Source organism: Lynx rufus, unplaced genomic scaffold (genome assembly GCF_022079265.1).
Source record: "Lynx rufus isolate CCGP_SWC_20201006 ecotype Redwood Valley unplaced genomic scaffold, mLynRuf1.p SCAF_3, whole genome shotgun sequence".
In the NCBI taxonomy this organism is placed as follows: Eukaryota; Metazoa; Chordata; class Mammalia; order Carnivora; family Felidae; genus Lynx; species Lynx rufus.
The window spans coordinates 68,945,567-68,961,090 of NW_025814845.1; the positions used below are offsets into that span (position 1 = coordinate 68,945,567).

A 15,524-nucleotide genomic window follows, 5' to 3' on the forward strand; every position below is an offset into this window, starting at 1 on the left:
TATCATATTCTTTTATTTGGAACATAGTCTTCTCTCTCCTCCTGTCATTTGACTCTGTTTCTATGTCAAATGGGTCAGATAAGTCTCCTGGTCTTGAAAGTAGCAGCCTTGTGTAGAGGACTTCCTATGCAGCCCAGCAGCATAATACTTCCCTGGTCACCAGAACCAGGTGCTCCAGGGAAATCCCCTGTGTGGACTGCATGTGCCCTCTTATTGTAACTGGGCCATGACTGCAGCAAGTACACTGGTTGATGGGGCTGGCACCCACCCAGGATGACTGCAATGACCAGCCTCAACTACCATGGGCACACTGACGGCAGGGCTGGCCCCTAGCACAGCTGGCTAAATGACCCAGATGCAGCTATTATGGGCATGCTGGTGGGTGGGATTAACCCCTGGTGCAGCTGGCTGAGAGGCCTAGCCATAACTGTTGCAGGAGTGCTGATGGGCAAGGTTGCTCCCACCTGGGGCAGGAGTCACTGGGAGGAGCTGCCTGCTGGGTATGATGGGGTAGCAATTGCTTTAGAGGGAAAGGGAACACCAAGGCTGTCTGTTGGGTATGTCAGGATAAGAGTTGCTTTGAGGTCAGATCCACAAAAGAATGCTGGGTGGGGGAGCAGTACTAACAGGGTAGATGGAGAGTGTCAGAACTGGCTCCCATCAGCTTTGGGCCAGTTAGGCTGAAGGAGGGCAAGAAAAATGATGCCTGCCAGCACTTATTCCTAGAGAAAGTTCCTACAGGTCTCAGCCTCTCTAGCATGTGCTCTAAAATTAGTCAACAAATCTCTTCCACATATAAGCCAGGTACTTTTCAAGGTGCTGCCTCTGTGCTGGGTCTCAGAGAGAGTGATATAGTGTGGGGGCCCTTTAAGCAGAGTCTCCATTTCCTATAGCACTCTAACTCTCCTAGAGTTAAGCTGTGGTGATTTTCAAAGCCAGATGTTATTGAGGCTCATTTTCCCAGCACAGGTCTCCTGTGGGATACCCAATATGGGGCTTGATCCCTTCACTTCCCAGGGAGGACCTCCAGACCTGTGAGATCCCTCTCCCTGTACGGGGGGTTTTGTTCCCAGCCACATCTCTGTCCCTCCCTACCTTAGTCAATGGGGCTTTTTCTATATGTCTTCAGTTGTGAAACAGCTTTTCTGTTAGTCTTCAGGTCATTTTCAGAGTAAGTTGCACATTATTTAGTTGTACCTTGGTGTGTCCATTGGAGGAGGTGCACTTAGAATCCTCCTACCCGGGCATCTTCACAAGCTCCTGTTCTAGAAAGCCTAGACTCATTCTTCTTTAAAGTAACTTCGTACTCTTTATAATTCAGTTATGTGAAGATTTTAGATGATACAAAATATTACATCCTAGGCTATATTCATTATTTCCTTTTTATTTACAAAAACAATAGAGGGTTTTTTTTATTTTTTTTAATTTTTATTTATTTTTGAGAGAGAGACAGAGCGTGAGCAGGGCAGGGGGAAGGACAGAGAAACAGGGAGACACAGAATCCAAAGCAGGTTCCAGGCGCTGAGCTGTTAAGTACAGAGCCTGACGTGGGGCTCAAACTCACGAGCCATGAGATCATGACCTGAGCTGAAGTCAGATGCTTAACCAATTGAGCCACCCAGGCGCCCCGCAAAGAATAGAGATTTTAAATTTTGAATCAAACAGTCCAAAAGAAAGAAAGAATATTGTTAAGATGTCAATACTACCCAAAGCAATCTACACATTCAATGCAATACCTATCAAAATTGCACCAGCATTCTTCTCGAAGCTAGAACAAGCAATCCTAAAATTTGTATGGAACCACAAAGGACCCTAAATAGCCAAAGTAATACTGAAGAAGAAAACCAAAGTGGGAGGCATCATAATCCCAGACTTTAACCTCTATTACAAAGCTGTAATCATCAAGACAGTATGTTATTGGCACAAAAACAGACACACAGCCCAATGGGATAGAATAGAGAACCCAGAATTGGACCCACAAATGTATGGCCAACTAATCTTTGACAAAGCAGGAAGGAGTATCCAATGGAAAAAAGACAGTCTCTTTAACAAATGGTGCTAGGAGAACTGGACAGCAACATGCAGAAGAATGAAACTAGATCACTTTCTTACACCATTCACAAAAATAAATTCAAAATGGATGAAGAACCTGAATGTGAGATAGGAAACCATCAAAACCCTAGAGGAGAAAGCAGGAAAAAACCTCTCTGACCTCAGCCACAGCAATTTCTTACTTGACACATCTCCAAAGGCAAGGGGATGAAAAGCAAAAATGAACTACTGGGACCTCATCAAGACAAAAAGCTTCTGCACTGCAGAATCAACAAAACTAAAAAGCAACTGATGAAATGGGAAAAGACATTTGCAAATGACATACTGGATAAAGGGCTAGTATCCAAAATCTATAAAGAACTCACCAAACTCCACATCCAAAAAACAAATAATCCAGTGAAGAAATGGGTAGAAGACATGAATAGACACTTTTCTAAAGAAGACATCCAGATGGCCAACAGACACATGAAACATTGCTCAATGTCACTCCTCATCAGGGAAATACAAATCAAAACCACACTATCACCTCACGCCAGTCAGAGTGGCTAAAATGAACAAATCAGAAGACTACAGATGCTGGTGAGGATGTGGAGAAACAGGAACCCTCTTGCACTCTTGGTGGGAATGCAAACTGGTGCAGCCGCTCTGAAAAACAGTGTGGAGGTTCTTCAAAAAATTAAAAATGTATCTACCCTATGACCCAGCAATAGCACTGTTAGGACTTTACCCAAAGGATACAGGAGTGCTGATGCATAGGGGCACTTGTACCCCAATGTTTATAGCAGCACTTTCAACAACAGCAAAATTATGGGAAGAGCCTAAATGTCCATCAGCTGACAAATGGATAAAGAAGATGTGGTTTATATATACAATGGAATACTACTTGGCAATGAGAAAGAATGAAATCTGACCATTTGTAGCAACGTGGATGGAACTGGAACGTATTATGCTAAGTGAAATAGTCAGGCAGAGAAAGATAGATACCATATGTTTTCACTCATATGTGGATCCTGAGAAACTTAACAGAAGACTAGAGGGGAGGGGAAGCGGAGGGAAAAAGTTACAGAGAGGGAGGGAGGCAAACCATAAGAAACTCTTAAGTACAAAGAACAAACTGAGGGTTGATGCGGGTGGGGGAGAGGGGAAAGTGGGTGATGGGCATTGAGGTAGGCACCTGTTTGGGATGAGCACTGGGTGTTGTATGGAAACCAATTTGACAATAAATTATATTTAATAAAAAAAAACAGTCCAAAAGAAAATATATTGAACCAATAATTAAAAGAGAAGACCCTGCTTTGACAAACTGGATTACAGTTTCAATAGTTACTACTTGGTCAAGGTACACATGACTCCTAACAATTAACTACTGTGACTTAAAAAAATGTTTTTCTTTAAAAAATGCTTTTCTTAGCATTACCACATATTAGATACAATTGTTATCAAAGTCTGCTCGTTAAATACTAATGTCATTTCCAGAGTCTATGATCAACGTTTTTACTACACTGAATACTTTGTAAGATGTTCCTATTTTGGGGTCTGTTTTATTAAGAAAGCTATCTAGTATTGTTTCACTATCATAATCATCCCCTCCCTTATTTGAACTGGCTAACAAAATTTATTATAGTCATAATAGTCAGAAAGTCTAATATAAAGTAGTAAAAGAAACAAAAATATTTTTTAAAAACTTGAATTTTTACCTAAGTATGTGAGTAATGTGTATGAACTCTCTCTTAAGTAGGGACTCTATTACTAGTTTTGTTTAAGAATGTCACAGGAGTGGGGCGCCTGGGTCGCTCAGTCAGTTGAGCATCCGACTCTGACTCTCGGTTTACACTAAGGTCAAGATCTCGTGGTTCATGAGTTTGAGCCCCACATCGAATGCTGCCAGCACAGAACATGCTTGGGATTCTCTCTCTCTCTCTCTCTCTCTCTCTCTGCCCCTCCCCTGCTCATAGTCTCTGTCTCTCTTAAAATAAATAAATAAACTTTAAAAGAAATTGTTTTAAGAAGGTCATAGGGGTCACAGGGTTGTACTTAAATTAATAAATGACAATCTGAATAAAAATATAAAGCCTACCAAAAAATAAATTTACCAATAATTTGTTTCTGACTGTGAAAAGATGTTTCTCACTCAATAGCCAATCAAAATAAAGAACACAAAGCTAGATAATAATTACTTACTTAGGGAGAGCTATGTTGGTCAGGCACAGACCTGAGTAGAGCAGATTGCTAATCTTATATAGGGTTTAGGAGGAAATCTGGAGTTCAGGGATTGGTGGATTTTTAGAGGTTTAGAAGCAGTGCTACTAAAAGGGCTACCACTGACTAGCTGGCTTGCAAAATCCTGTTCAGTAAGGTAGGTTGTTATTGATTGATCACAGTGACTTAAAAACAATAATTCCAAAGAACTGTCATGTATTCAGTAAGCAGGTTTAAAACTGGTTCAAGTGACTAATTGTTACCATGGCTATACAAGAATCCGTCTTCTAGGAGTTTGGAAACTTCCTTTTACTTTCACAAGGTGAGCACAGGAACCAACATACATACACACACACATATATATATATGTGTATGCAAGTCACATGGTTTTAAAATCACATTTCAAGGAATTCCAATAAAAATAGAAATATTATCAGTGTTAAGGGCAAACACCATTTATTTGCCTTGAAACCTATTCATTTCGTCAACCAGTCACATGTTATATTGCAGGTTATGGAAATTCAAAGATGAATATGGAAAGCAACAACTAAGTGCTTTACAGCAGTGCTATTCAAGGTGAGTCTGGCAGCACCTGGGTGGCTCAGTCGCTTAAGCACCTGACTCTTGATTTCAGCTCAGGTCATGATCTCACAGTTGTGAGATAGAGCCCCACATTGGGCTCCCATGCTGAGCCGGATGCAGAGCCTGCTTGCAATTCTCGCTCTCTCCGTCTTCCTCTCTGCCCCTCCCTGCTCATACTCTCACACATGCTCTTTCTCAAACTAAATAAAAAACTTTTAAAAAACATATGCACAAAAGTAATCTAACCTTTTAAAAAGTTATCTAAAATAAGTCCCCCTTGAAAAAGGATAAGACATGACATAATTCCTACCATTAATGAGCCTGAATTACCCAGATGGGACAAAAACAGATGATAAAAATAATGTAGTAAAGTCAACAGTAAAGAGACGTACTGGATATTAAGGGAGAACACAAACTATCCCAGGTGATCAAGGTTCCCCACTGAATGCGAAAGCTCCCATGCATTCAAAGTTCCCACTCCACTCTACCTAATTATAACCAAGTTTCATACATTATGTTTCCTCAATTTCTCTCATATAATGTTGGCCCTTCTTCTCCGGCAACACCACTTTAGTCACAGGCCCCATCATCTCACAGCTATGATGACAACCTCCCAAAGCCTCTTCTCTCACCAGTGCATCCTTCCTACTGCTGCCAGTTATCATTCCTTAATTCAAATCTGATCATATCAACTCAATGCTTAAAAAATTCCATGAAGGGGAGCCTGGGTGGCTCAGTTAGTTAAATCTATCTTCAGCTCAGGACATGATCTCGTTGTCTGTGGGTTCGAGCCCCATATTGGGCTGTCTGCTATCAGCAGAGCCTGATTCGGATCCTCTGTCCCTGTCTCTGCCCCTCCCCAGCTCACACTCTCTTTCTCAAAAATAAATAAACATTAAAAAAAGAAAAATTCCAGGGGCATCTTGGTGACTCAGTCAGTTGGGCGTTCAACCTCAGCTCAGGTCATGATCTCATGGTTCGTGAGTTCGAGCCCTGCGTGGGGCTTTGTGGTGACAGCTCAGAGCCTGGAATCTGCTTTAGATTCTGTGTCCCCCTCTCTCCCTACCCCTCCCCCGCTCACACTCTGTCCCCCCCCCCCAAAAATAAATAAAGATTTTAAAAAATGTGTTTTTTTAATTCCATGGATACGGGTACTCAGGTGGCTCAGTCAGTTAAACATCCAACTCTTGATCTCAACTCAGGTCTTGATCTCAGGGTCATGAGTTCAAGCCTTGCACTACGCTATGTGCTGGACACGAAGGAAGGAAGGAAGGAAGGAAGGAAGGAAGGAAGGAAGGAAGGAAGGAAGGAAGGTTCCATGGATAATGTAAAGGTAAATGGAAAGAAAACTGGAGGCAAGATGTACAATCTCTATTTTGTAAATATGGAGATGTGATAGATTTCCAACTACAAGATAGGTTCCAACTGCAATTGCTGTTTCGGAATCAATTAAGGAATGATTACAAAAATTTCTATTTACTATAGAAAAATCTGTGAAGGAAAATAAGGAAACATAAGTTGAAAGTGGGCCACAGAAATTTATGGCATGGGACATACAAAGCATATTCCCAAAATTTCTTCAAATTTTAAGAATAAAAAAGAAATGACTAAATACTTACTATCACAGCTAGCATGCCTGTTTTAACTGGGTTAAATATTCTTATGGGTCAGGGCACCTGGGTGGCTCAGCTGGTTAAACATCCAACTCTTGATTTCAGCTCAGATCACATCTCACAGTTTGTGGGTTCGAGCCCTGCATCAGGCTCCACACTGACAGTGTGGAGTCTACCTGAGATTCTCTCTCTCCCTCTCTCTCTGTCCCTTCCCTGCACTCTCTCTCTCAATCTCAAAAATAAATAAATTTTAAAAAGAAATATTCTTATAGGTCATAAACATTTTACAATGCTTTAGAGTCCCTCATATAATGACCATAAGGTACAGTTGTTTTTAGAACTTAAAAAGAGGTAGCATGGGGCACCTGGCTGGCTCAGTCAGAAGAACATGTGATTCCTGATCTCAGGGTTGTGAGTTCCAGCCCCATGTTGGGTAGAGAGATTACTTAAATGAATAAATAAGTTAAAACTTTAAAAAACAAAAAGAAAAAGAGGTAGCATGATATAGCAGAAGTAACAGTGAGTTAATCAGTATAATTGGATTTTAACTAGCTACATTTTGGGTAAGTTACCTAATCTCCCCAAGTCTCAGTTTCTTCATTTATAAAAAGAACAGGATTGGGCAGGTCACAGATCATCAATCTTTTTCCATAAAGGACCAAACAGTCAATATTTTAGGCGCTGTGGCCCATACAGTCTCTTTCATGACCACTCAAGTATGCCATTACAGTATGAAAGCATCAAGAGACAATACATAAGGGAACTAAGTGTGGCTGTGTTCCAATAAAACTTTATTTACAAAAGTGAGAATAAGCTGAGTTTGGCCTCTAAGACCCTAGTTTTAGGTAATCACTGTTTACTTCTAAACTACGAGAGTACTTTTCTTGTATTTGAAATTCCTTAAGCTGTTGCTTAGATTTTTAGAAAAATCTGTTAGCAATAGCTAACACAAGGCACATAAACTAATGATTAATAGCAGACCTTATGATCAGTTTGGGATTCTCTGTTAGCTGTTAGCCTTGGGCACATCACTTAAAATCACTCTGGGGGTGCCTGGGTGGCTCAGTCGGTTGAGCATCCGACTTCGGCTCAGGTCATGATCTCGCAGTCTGTGAGTTCGAGCCCTGCGTCAGGCTCTGTGCTGACAGCTCAGAGCCTGGAGCCTGCTTCAGATTCTGTGTCCTCCTCTCTGCCCCTCCCCACTCGTGCTCTGTCTCTCTCTGTCTCAGAAATAAACATTAAAAACAATTGTTTTTAAATAAAATAAAATCATTCTGAACCTCAGCTTTAAGTTTGTTGTGAAGTTTAAATGAAGTAATAATATATAAAATGTTTAACCCTGTATCTAGTTTACAATAGGCATTCAATAAATGAACATTATTGCTTTTATAAATTATGTGATCCCGAGTCCTTAGTCAGGAACACAATACTCCAATCAACATCTTTTCCAACAAATAAAATATGCTTTATAATAATCTACATGCAGATGCATTTTTCACTACAGAAGAAGATAAGGACTGGTTATATTAGCCTAAGTCTTCCTTATTGTTGTTGTTCTTTCAATGACAACAGTCAGCTTTGAGTGCTTACTATCTACTTACTAGCTGTATGACCTTGGTTTAGTTATATAACTTTTCATTAGCCTCAGTTTCTTCATCTGTAAAAATGTGGAAAACAACAGTACCAACTTTACAGGACTGTTATAAGAATTAAATGAGTTAATAAACTGTCTAGCACATAAACTATACAAGTAACTGCTATTATTTGAGCTAGATATGTAACATTTGTTCATTTCAATCCTTGGGACAACCCAAAGAGGTATTATTCCTACCTGACAGTTGTGGATAAAGAAGTTCAGAGAAGCTAAGAAAGCTACCCAAGGTCACAAAGCTATTAAGTGGCAATGCCAAGGACTCAACATAGGCTTGCCTGACTACAAAGCCAAAAGTCTTACCACAAGGCCAAAGATGACGTTAACTATATCTTTGTATGGTATATATAAATTATAAGAACTAAAATGGGGTATTAATAATTATCTCCCGGGGCGCCTGGGTGGCTCAGTAGGTTAAGCGTCCGACTTCAGCTCAGGTCATGATCTCACGGTCTGTGAGTTTGAGCCCCGCGTCGGGCTCTGGGCTGATGGCTCAGAGCCTGGAGTCTGCTTCTGATTCTGTGTCTCCCTCTCTCTCTGCCCCTCCCCTGTTCATGCTCTGTCTCTCTCTGTCTCAAAAATAAATAAACGTTAAAAAAAAAAATTAATAATTATCTCCCCATACAGGAAATGTTTTTCAATTTTTTAAAGTTCAAAGATAAGAGAATACACATAAAATCACTGATCTTAAAATGATAGTTTTTCCATAGGTAAAATTTTTACTGAAATGATCCCCCTTTGTTTTAGATCCAATTAATTTAACTCAAACTTTCATTATTAAAGTAATAAGCAATCCTCTGCATTAAAATAACTAAAGATGCAGCATAGTGACTTACCTTGTACATGCAAAGTACTATGCAAATGCTAGTATCCACCTCTAATTGATCTTTGAGATTTATCTAAACCTCTCAGATTAATTTTATTAAGAAGCAAACCTGGTGAGTCAAACACAGTTCTGTTACACTACTCTATAAATTCCCAAGAATTGACTTAGAATCTGAACTTCGAAAAGCTTTCCAGTTCATATGAAAATAACAATATCAAAAGGAAAAGTAAAAAATATCTCAAGGAAAAAGACAAAAAGATATTACTCTGCTGCATACATTCGTTATTAAGTTTGTGCTGCAACACTTAACTCACTTCCTACTCTTCAGGCCTTGTGAATGCTACTCGAAACTGATCCAGAAACAAGTTGGCTTCACACCGTAAAGCCTCAGAGCCCAGCAACCTAATACTAAAAAGAAAAATAGGGCAGTTTGATATAGCTTACTTCCAAACTCTATTATAAGAATGAACCCAAACTTAGAACTCTAACCTAACTCTAAAATTCCCCAAATGCAAATAAGATTAATTTTAAATGTTATAAACTAAAATTATAAATTATAATCTAATTTATATAAGCAGGTGGTCAATTTCTTGAAAAATCATACCCAAATTCTTTCCAAACCAGCAACACTGTAAGTCAAAATAACCATCAATTAGGATTTAATAAAACTTTACACTCCGTGCTATACAAGAAGAAATATCACATAACAACAAATATCTAGTTTGGAAAACAAAATACTTAATTTTCTTTAGCATTTGGTGTTCTGTAGAGAAAAGAAAAAATGTTCAAATTTTAAAATAAGGAAACCAAATTATCTTTAAGCATTTCAAAATAAGATTCTAACATGCTGGATTGTATTTGGGTGTCATTCCTTGGGACCTATTCTATTGCCCATCAAGAGTGGAGGGGAGGGGCGCCTAGGCGGCTCAGTCCATTAAGGTTCCAACTTCAGCTTAAATCATGATCTCACGGTTCATGGATTCCAAGCCCTGTGTCTGGCTCTGTGCTGACAGCTCAGAGCCTAGAGCCTGGAGCCTGCTTTGGATTCTGTGTCTCCCTCTCTCTCTGCCTCTCCCCTGCTCGTGCTGTCTCTCTCTCTCTTTTTTTTTTTTTAATTTTTTTTTTTTTTTACATTTCTTTATTTTTGAGAAACAGAGTGAGACAAAGCGTGAGTGGGGGAGGGGCAGAGAGAGAAGAAGACACAGAATCTGAAGCAGGCTCCAGGCTCTTAGCAAGCAGTCAGCACAGAGCCTGATGCGGGGCTCGATCCCACGAATTGTGAGATCATGACCTGAGCCGAAGCTGGACACTCAACCCACTGAGCCACCCAGGCGCCCCCCCCCCTCTCTCTTTCAAAAATAAATAATAAACATTAAGGGAAGAGAGGAATGGGCAGTATCTGCCTAACAACAATGGACCAATCAGTGGTGTCATCTCCATATATAAGAAGCAGCACTATTATTTATATGAACATAGTATATCATTAATATCAACTACTAGTTCTGGAAGAAAAACAGGCACTCATGGTGCTTCAAAGATTACCTTTCTTCAAAAAAATTTTTAAAACCTAATATTAAAAATAATCTACAAAATGTTTAGCAAACAAGCCTGCCTAGATAACCGATCCTAATAGTTCTTAAAACCTTTGGTGGGGGGGGGGGGGGGTGGCATGAACACCTTTTGAACATCTACTGAAAGCTAGGGGTCTTTTCCCCAGAAAGTACAGATACACAGAGTTCACAGACTCTGGGAAGACTATTTATGGACACCCTCATAGATCTAGGTTAAGAACCAGAGAGATGAAGTAGAAATTTTCCCAAGGCATTTTTGACTCTCTTCCATAATTTTATCTCTGACTCATCAAACTAAATCATTCATAACCAGACAATAAACTCTCATGTTCTGCCAAACAAAAAAAAAAAGTTTGATGGTATTAAGCCGTATTCACCTGAAAATATGATGAATTGGCAGAATTTTAAAATACAGCATCTAACTAATGATATCAATAAACATTATAGTGTATTATGACAGTTTATAAAATGATTTCACATTATAACAATATTTTATACCCCTTTTACAGCTAAGAAAATGATTATTTTTGTTATTCTATGAAGAATTTCTTCTCATTCATCTCTTTAATTCTTAATATACAAAAACAGATAACTTTGTTGAAAATTTAAACATAAGAAACCAAAAGTTTAAACACCCAATTTTTTTAAAACACAAAAACTAACTGAAATTAATTTTTAGGATGTTCAAAATATCTTGTAATCTTTTTGTGTGTGGGGGGGGGGTTATTTATTTAGAGAGACTGTGTGTGTGTAAGCAGGGGAGGAGCAGAGACATGGGGAGAAAATCCCAAGCAGACTTCTTCAAAGTCAACTCTGAGCCCCATGTTGGGGTCCATCCCACCAACTTGCAAGACCATGACCTGAACAAAATCAAGATCAAGAGAGTCCCACGTTTAACCCACAAGCCACCCAGGCACCCACCCTTGTAATCTTTTTTCAATAACAATACTCATTTCCATTCTCTACAACTCTTATTAAAAGTTCTCTTAAAAAAAAAAAAGTGTTATTTGTCTAAACCCCATAGAATATACAACATCAAGAGTGAACCCTATTTAAACTACAGACTTTGGGTGATAATGATGTCAATGTAGATTCATCTTTTCTAACAAAACTACCATTCCCACGTGGCAATTTTGATAGTGAGGGAGGTTGTGCATATGTGGAGCAGGGCAGGAGGCATATGGAGGCAGAAGGTATATGGGAAATCTGTACCTTACTTAATTTTGCTATGAACCTAAAACTGCCCTAAATATAAACTCTGTTTTGAAAAAGGAGTCGGTGGGTGTGTCAAAATTTACCTGGCTTTCTTAACAAATGAGGAAATACTGTTTTGTAAAAATTACCCCGACTGTGAATTAAGTTTCCTGCCAGAATACAGAATGTGCAATTATTACAGAATATATTATCATTAAAAAAAACCCACAGTAATAGTAATCTTATCAAATACTAAAAGAATGTTTTAAATGTTAATACGAAACAGTGCATATGTGAGTACAGTTATCTTAAGATTCCTTTTTATATTTATGTTCCTATTATTTGATATTTTAAAAGGCAATATACAAAGGGACTGAAAGTTGTAGTTCAGGAAGGAAAAGGAAAAGCAGCAGCCAATGAAAAAAGGAACCGCCAAGCAGAGGTCCTCCTGTTCTCCCAAGACCACCCTCTGCCAGAGTCAGGATTCAAGGGAGATGGAGAAAGGGTTTCCTCATAAAGTGAGAATAAAGAACAGCAAACGTCAATTATCAACTTACAGAAAACAAAAATAATGAAAAAGTGCAACCAGCAGATAAACTACTTTCGTCAACCCAGGTTTTTCGAGACGCTTTCCCGAAAGTATCCTCCCAAGGCGGTAACATTAGCATAGGGTAAAGGGCCAAAAACAGTTATGCTATTAAAATGGATAAAAGGGAATCACTGAGAAAGGTTCAATTTCCTACGTAAAGTCATCGGATTCAACACTGCCAAGTGGGAAAATACGTAAAATGCTTTTCACACCCAGGAGCGCAAACGCTACGGCTGTGCAAATCCAGTAAAGGGTAAACCCCGGACTAGAAAACTCCCAACTATGTAGACAAATCGCCCTCCCTGAAGAAATCAGCAAGTTAACTAAGCCCAGAAGTGAGTGGAAGGAAGAAAGAGCTGGTTGTGGAGCAGTAAAACAAACTCCACGGAGCGGCTGCGTGTTCGGAAAGGGGCTTTGGTTACTGGTGTCACACCAGGAGGCACTCTTCCATTAGGATCTATACTCCCGCAGAAGGGACATCTGACGCGAGCAGCAAACCCCCGGTACCAGCAAGTCCCAACGGGCAGCGAGCCCCTCCAGCGAGCCAGTCCCCGGCGGGCTGCGAGTCCCCACGCCGCAGGGCCAGGAGACAGCCCACCTGCCGCGCACCCACAGGCCGGCCGCCCTCCCTGGGCCCCGAACCCGGCCGGCCGCACCGCTACTGTTCATTCCTTGCACGCCACCAAGCACCTGCCTGTCCGTCTCCGAAAGACCGAGAGGAGACAGCCAAGGGGCCACCGACGGGGATGACAGAGCCAGAGGATCTCCTTGAGGAAATGCGACCCCGTTCCTCCCGCCAACCAGAGCGACAGAAAACGTGCAGCGGTTTAATGGGCCCCACACCCTCTCAGCTGTGGAGTTTTAGTTACTGCTTGGTAGGGCTGGAGTATCCCGGAGCCAGAAGCGAAAGCTCGAGCGGCGTAACGATATTTAGGGTTGGGTTAAAGGAGGGCTCGGCGTGAACCCACAGCACCGCACAAAGGAAGAGAGGAATGAGGGGGGAAGAAGAGCGGTTACCTCGGTCCTCCGCTTGTCCCTCCGCTCGGTTCCTCCCGGCCTCGCTAAAGCAGCAGACGCGCAACCAGGCTACCGCAACCCAGCGTCTCCCCGCAGCACCTAGCGGCGCCGCACTAGACCCGCGCGAGCACCCGACGGACGCGCGCCCTCCTGCGCGGCCCCGTAGAGCCCTGGCAGGCGCCAGTCTTCCTCTCGGCTCAGCCCCGAGAACGGCTGCCTCTGGCGCGGCGAGAGAAGCGCGCGCCGAGGCCCGCGCACAGCACTCTGGGAGGTGTGGTTTATTGTTACCTCCGCCGGGTGCCCGCCCCCCACCGCGTCCTCCCCGCCCCCTCTCGCTCAGGAGCGGCTGGAGGCTTTAGGAGACTGTTGACGCGATGCTGTCGGGGGGCGGGGGAAGGTTGAGCAGGGCCTAAGGGACGTCCTCAAAACAGATCGAGACAGGACACCGCATAAATAATTCTGGAGTTATCCATTGCTTACATTTCCATGGCCGTGCAAAATTCAGTTTCTTTTTACATCCACCAACTTCCCTCCTGTGCTTTGGGTATTCTTGGGGTTTATACCTCTTTTTTAAAAAAAGGTGGGGGAGCGGGAGGACTTCCGTTTTTATTCCTATGACAGTTTCTCCACGCTTTCTGCAGAGGATATACACAGCAGCTTGTGTTTATAAATATAGACCCACAGTTTGTAAACTTAAGCAAGCAGTTAACTGACCTAAGCACACGCTGCCAAAAACCATTGAAAGAAAAATGATGTTGAAAGAAACCAATTTTTCCATAAAGTCAATGGAATATAGAGGTGGGAGATTAAGAGAGAGCAAAGAAAAAAATTTTTAAGTATATTTTCCTAATATGTCTTTTGTTAGACAACCTCAAGCATTTACAACCCCAGAAATATATTTCAGAATAAATCTAACTCTAGGTACATTTATGAATATTAACACATAGGTTTGTATTGACACATAGGTTTGCTGGAAAAAGAGCTTTTTAAAAAAATATCATGTTAGCTAAAAACCAAAAAATGACTACTTGAATCTGAAATTTCATTTCCAGAAAAAAAATCACTTTTTTTACATAACAGAAATTGAAATAAATAATCCTTAAGATTTCAAAATATTTCTCTTCAGAGCATTGTATTTTACAAATTTAATGTCAATGCCCTTAGAAAAATAGAGCAAGACCCGTTTTAAAGTGTACACACACAGAGCTCCAGCTCAGTGAGTTAAGCAAACCACATTTGATGTCATGCCTGAGGCTCTGTGTTGACAGTGTGGAACCTGACTGGGATTCTCTCTGCTCCCTCCCTGCTCACACACAGAGTCTTTCTCTCTCTCTCTCTCTCTCTCTCTCTCTCTCTCTCTCTTTCTCTCTCTCACGCATACACATAAATAAATAAATAAATAAATAAATAAATAAATAAATGCATAAATACATAAAAAAACAAAGTGTGCACACACACACACACAATTATAAAATTTGTCTGGAAGCATGATGTAATACAATATATATTTAATAAAACCGGGACATCTGGGTGGGTCAATGGGTTAAGCGTCTCACTTCCACTCAGGTCATGATCTCATGGTTCATGGGTTCCAACCTTGCACTGGGCTCCGTGCTGATAGCTGGGAGCCTAGAGCCTGCTTCGGTTTCTGTGTTTCCCTCTCTCTCTGCCCCTCCACTGCTGGCTCTTGCTCTCTCTCTCACTCTCTCTCTCTCTCAAAAATAAACATTAAAAAATGTTTTTAATAAATAAATAAAACTGTGTTCTAATAGAATTTTTTTCTGTAATTAGAAATTTTTTTTTAATCAGGTGTACTATGTCTCCTAAAAAATCTCATAGAGGGGGGCCTGGCTGGCTTAGTTGGTAGAGCATGTGACTCTTGATCGCAGGATCATGAGTTCAAGACCCCTGTTAGACTTAGAGCTTACTTAAAAGAAAAATGAAATAAAAAATGCTTATACAGCAGAGCTGCTTTTTTCTCTGCTGAATATACAAAGCAATATACTACCTGTAGTCACTAACTACATCAAAGAAATATACACAAAATTTCAATACTCATCATTTATTTATTCAAAAATATTTATTGAGCATTTACTATTTGCCAGGCACTGAGCCAGGAAATGGGAAATACACAGTGAACAAAACTAAATAGTCCCTGCACTCCTGGAGACCTGAGATCTAGTGGAGGAAACAGAAAACGAACAGAGAAATAAAAAGGTATGCATAGAAT

General features: G+C 40.7%; 1 protein-coding gene across 3 annotated transcripts in view; it reads right to left on the minus strand.

The window, feature by feature from the left end:
- The window catches only part of KLHL8 (kelch like family member 8), a 66,422-nt gene extending 53,047 nt beyond the window's left edge, over window positions 1-13,375 (minus strand). For all 3 annotated transcript variants that reach the window (XM_047090484.1, XM_047090483.1, XM_047090482.1), the window contains exon 1: window positions 13,295-13,375. The gene's annotated coding sequence lies outside the window, so the exon portion shown is untranslated. The remainder of the gene's footprint in view (window positions 1-13,294) is intronic.
- Between the last annotated feature and the right edge of the window lie 2,149 nt (window positions 13,376-15,524).